At 44.5% G+C, this 5,284-nt stretch overlaps 1 long non-coding RNA gene across 1 annotated transcript; it reads left to right on the plus strand.

Annotated features, from left to right (window-relative positions):
• The first annotated feature begins 1,548 nt into the window (after nucleotides 1–1,548).
• Nucleotides 1,549–2,142, plus strand: LOC139582380 (uncharacterized). The gene is made up of 2 exons (XR_011676340.1): nucleotides 1,549–1,700; nucleotides 1,882–2,142. It is a non-coding gene; the product is annotated as an uncharacterized lncRNA (long non-coding RNA).
• The last annotated feature ends 3,142 nt before the right edge of the window (nucleotides 2,143–5,284 follow it).

The raw sequence follows: 5,284 nt of genomic DNA on the forward strand, positions 1-5,284 counted from the left end.
GATTAGTGGACCTATGTTATTGTTTATCGGGGGTTGTTTGTGTGGACAAAGCGGAGTTGAGTTGTGTCGAGGAGAGCATTGAAAAATAAATGTACTGCAGTTCTATCGCTTGTGACGACTCAGGGTTAAAACTGGGTTTGTTGTTTACGGTAACTTCTTATGATATTTACAAAGGGACAGTTTGGATTACATCTTTAGCATACTGTCATTATTCACTGAATAGATAGGGTATGTTGTAGAATACTGTCATTATTCACTGAATAGATGTTGTAGAATTTGTTGGTTCAACTTTAAAATGTCAGCCAAGGAAAGACCTTGTAGGAAGTGACATGAAGGAAGTGACATGAAGGAAGTGACATGACTCTGAATAACTGTCATGTATACTTCAGTGCTAGAGGATTTTCCAAACCCATAGACACCTGCTGCAGCATAGGTAAGTGAAGTCAAATACTGTAAGCTTTGAACCCTTTGCCATTCTACTCCCAGAGAAGTGCCTGGAATTTCTATAAGATCTCAACACTTCTATCCTCTTTGTGTGGAACGTTGGATTAGAATCTTTGGAATATTTAGAATCTTTTCACAGATTCTCTTCACAGGGTTCTGTGCACACCAGTACTGGCAGTTTCACCTGCAATCACACTCTCAATGATATGTTAATATGCTTCCGTGTTTGAAGTTTCATCTTGCAACACCTACGGAGTAGCGTTACGTAAAGAGATCATCTCTTTCCCCTGGAGTGACAGAGCAGGCCGTTCCAGCTCCAAACTCCATTTAAGCCCCATTGATGAATCACCAGCTTAAATGCTGCGTAGCTAGAGCCCTAATCTCTTCATAGGAGGGGGAAGCGTGAAGAAACAAACAATGAGGAAACATGGCAGGTCTGTTCAAAAAACACTGACTGAGTTAACGAACAGTTTCATGCTTCCCCTCAGACCCGCGCTATTCTGTCTCTGAGTGAAAAGGAAGCACTTTTCTCAGATGGCGCTTCGTCTTCCTACTTCTTCTAAAAGTGAGACACTGAACCGTTCTGTTCTCTCCAACAGCCAGATGCTCGCCTGAAGACTGTCCGCAATCCTCTGCTGCTGGAGTGGGCTCTCGCTCAATTTCAGTTCAAGGGGCTTTATTGGGCATGGGAAACATATGTTCACATTGCCAAAGCAAGTGAAGTAGATAATAAACAAAAGTGAAATAAACCCCCCAAAATGTTATAACAGTAAACATTACACTCACAAAAGTTCCAAAAGAATAAAGACATTTCAAGTCACATAAAGTGCAAATGGTTAAAGTACAAAAGGGAAAATAAATAAACATAAATATGGGTTGTATTTACAATGGTGTTTGTTCTTCACTGGTTTCCCTTTTCTTGTGGCAACAGGTCACACATCTTGCTGCTGTGATGGCACACTGTGGTATTTCATCCAATAGATATGGGAGTTTATCAATGATTGAGTTTGTTTTCAAATTCTTTGTGGATCTGTGTAATCTAAGGGAAATATGTGTCTCTAATATGGTCATACATTTGGCAGGAGGTTAGGAAGTGCAGCTCAGTTACCACCTCATTTTGTGGTAAGTGTGCACAGAAGATCTCAAATCCAGAGGAGACAACATATCCCAAGGACCCCAGCTTCTGCAGCCATCATGAGGAGGATGCTGGTGCCCCATCCGCCAGACCCACAGAACCAACAACTCCAAAACCGGAAGTAAGTGTGAGTGATCTATTACCTTGGCCTGCTCTAACTATATATGTGAGTGAGAGAGTGAGAGAGTGAGAGTGTGAGAGAGAGACTGAGTGACTGAGTGACTGAGTGACTGAGTGACTGAGTGACTGAGTGACTGAGTGAGATGTTCCTGTGGGTAAAAAAAGTGTTTCCATCATTCTAGATTGCAGCCGGTAGCAACAAGAAGAAGTGCTGCGATGTGTGTGGACCCAAGAAGGACAGGAAGACACAGTTCACATGATTCAAGTGCAAGAAATACATTGGCAACACGCACACAGTAAAACTCTGTCCCTCATGTGATGCAGAGACCGGCCTTAATTTGTGTTCAAAGCTGCTCATTTATCATTTACATAAAATACTGTATGTAAAATGTATCCTTCCAATTTGTTCAGTTCAAAGCAATAAACATCGATAGTGATGAAAACCTTGTTTCATTTATATTTGTTAAAGATAAATAATTAATTTTATTTAAAAAATCAGCTGATCTAAAGGATCTACTCTGCTCTAGACAGCTGATCTAAAGGATCTACTCTGCTATAGACAGCTGATCTAAAGGATCTACTCTGCTTTAGACAGCGGATCTAAAGGTTCTACTCTGCTTTAGACAGCTTATCTAAAGGATCTACCCTGCTTTAGACAGCTGATCTAAAGGATCTACTCTGCTTTAGACAGCTGATCTAAAGGATCTACTCTGCTTTAGACAGCTGATCTAAAGGATCTACTCTGCTTTAGACAGCTGATCTAAAGGATCTACTCTGCTCTAAACAGCTGATCTAAGGGATCTACTCTGCTCTAGACAGCTGATCTAAAGGATCTACTCTGCTTTAGACAGCTGATCTAAAGGATCTACCCTGCTTTAGACAGCTGATCTAAAGGATCTACCCTGCTTTAAACAGCTGATCAGTAAACTGATCAAATAATACAATAGACAGTGACAATTCTACTGATTCTTCTAGCAAATGATGTCCACACACACACACACACACACACACACACACACACACACACACACACACACACACACACACACACACACACACACACACACACACACACACACACACACACACACACACACACACACACACACACACACACACACACACACACACACACACACACACACACTTGAAGGTTTTACCAAGGAGTTGACCTCACTAAGCATCTCAGATGATTTGAGGCCAGGCTCATTTTAGACCTTCCTCAGGATTGAATTGGTTTTTAATATCTAGGTGCAGTGGTACTTCAGACTAATTCCTCTAATTTCTTTACATTAGGCGCCCATCTCTCCTCATCAAAATGTTTATTTTTTTGCCGTGTTTGGTGTGGAATAGATGTTGTGGCGGTAGAGTTTTGACTGGTGAGACTGATGGTCTCAGGCTGAGGGTTTCAGAGCACCTGGGTGGTTCTAGGAAGGAGAGGGGAAAGAGGAAGGAAGAGAGAGAAGAAGAAGGGTTACATGTCAGCAAAGACACAAGATTCATAGAAGAAGAAGGGTTACATGTCAGCAAAGACACAAGATTCATAGAAGAAGAAGGGTTACATGTCAGCAAAGACACAAGATTCATAGAAGAAGAAGGGTTACATGTCAGCAAAGACACAAGATTCATAGAAGAAGAAGGGTTACATGTCAGCAAAGACACAAGATTCATAGAAGAAGAAGGGTTACATGTCAGCAAAGACACAAGATTCATAGAAGAAGAAGGGTTACATGTCAGCAAAGACACAAGATTCATAGAAGAAGAAGGGTTACATGTCAGCAAAGACACAAGATTCATAGAAGAAGAAGAAGGTTATTGTAATTTCTTACTTATATGGGTGGTCTAAGATCCTTCCGTCTTCAAGAGAGCGAGAGTTGCACCCCTTCTGAAAAAACCTACACTCGATCCCTCCGATGTCAACAACTACAGACCAGTATCCCTTCTTTCTTTTCTCTCCAAAACTCTTGAACGTGCCGTCCTTGGCCAGCTCTCCTTCTATCTCTCTCAGAATGACCTTCTTGATCCAAATCAGTCAGGTTTCAAGACTAGTCATTCAACTGAGACTGCTCTTCTCTGTGTCACGGAGGCGCTCCGCACTGCTAAAGCTAACTCTCTCTCCTCTGCTCTCATCCTTCTAGACCTATCGGCTGCCTCTGATACTGTGAACCATCAGATCCTCCTCTCCACCCTCTCCGAGTTGGGCATCTCCGGCGCGGCCCACGCTTGGATTGCGTCCTACCTGACAGGTCGCTCCTCCCAGGTGGTGTAGCGAGAATCTGTCTCCGCACCACGTGCTCTCACCACTGGTGTCCCCCAGGGCTCTGTTCTAGGCCCTCTCCTATTCTCGCTATACACCAAGTCACTTGGCTCTGTCATATCCTCACATGGTCTCTCCTATCATTGCTATGCAGACGACACACAATGAATCTTCTCCTTTCCCCCCTCTGATAACCAGGTGGCGAATCGCGTCTCTGCATGTCTGGCAGACATATCAGTGTGGATGACGGATCACCACCTCAAGCTGAACCTCGGCAAGACGGAGCTGCTCTTCCTCCCGGGGAAGGACTGCCCGTTCCATGATCTCGCCATCACGGTTGACAACTCCAATGGGTCCTCCTCCCAGAGTGCTAAGAACCTTGGCGTAATCCTGGACAACACCCTGTCGTTCTCAACTAACATCAAGGCGGTGACCCGTTCCTGTAGGTTCATGCTCTACAACATTCGCAGAGTACGACCCTGCCTCACACAGGAAGCGGCGCAGGTCCTAATCCAGGCACTTGTCATCTCCCGTCTGGATTACTGCAACTTGCTGTTGGCTGGCCTCCCTGCCTGTGCCATTAAACCCCTACAACTCATCCAGAACGCCGCAGCCCGTCTGGTGTTCAACCTTCCCAAGTTCTCTCACGTCACCCCGCTCCTCCGCTCTCTCCACTGGCTTCCAGTTGAAGCTCGCATCCGCTACAAGACCATGGTGCTTGCCTACGGAGCTGTGAGGGGAACGGCACCTCCGTACCTTCAGGCTCTGATCAGGCCCTACACCCAAACAAGGGCACTGCGTTCATCCACCTCTGGCCTGCTCGCCTCCCTACCTCTGAGGAAGTACAGTTCCCGCTCAGCCCAGTCAAAACTGTTCGCTGCTCTGGCACCCCAATGGTGGAACAAACTCCCTCACGACGCCAGGTCAGCGGAGTCAATCACCACCTTCCGGAGACACCTGAAACCCCACCTCTTTAAGGAATACCTAGGATAGGATAACGTAATCCTTCTAACCCCCCCCCCCCCTTAAAAGAGTTAGATGCACTATTGTAAAGTGGTTGTTCCACTGGATATCATAAGGTGAATGCATCAATTTGTAAGTCGCTCTGGAGAAGAGCGTCTGCTAAATGACTTAAATGTAAATGTAATGTAAATGTTAAGATGTAGACATAACAGAAATGTTGCATGTATTATATAAAAAAATATAAAAAATGTAAGACTTCCAAGGTGTCGTACACATGGGGGACATACGAATTGGAAAGCACTTGGATCATAGTCATCAGGTTATAGACCATGGGGGACATACGAATTGGAAAGCACTTGGATCAT

Source organism: Salvelinus alpinus, chromosome 8 (assembly GCF_045679555.1).
Source record: "Salvelinus alpinus chromosome 8, SLU_Salpinus.1, whole genome shotgun sequence".
Classification (NCBI taxonomy): Eukaryota; Metazoa; Chordata; class Actinopteri; order Salmoniformes; family Salmonidae; genus Salvelinus; species Salvelinus alpinus.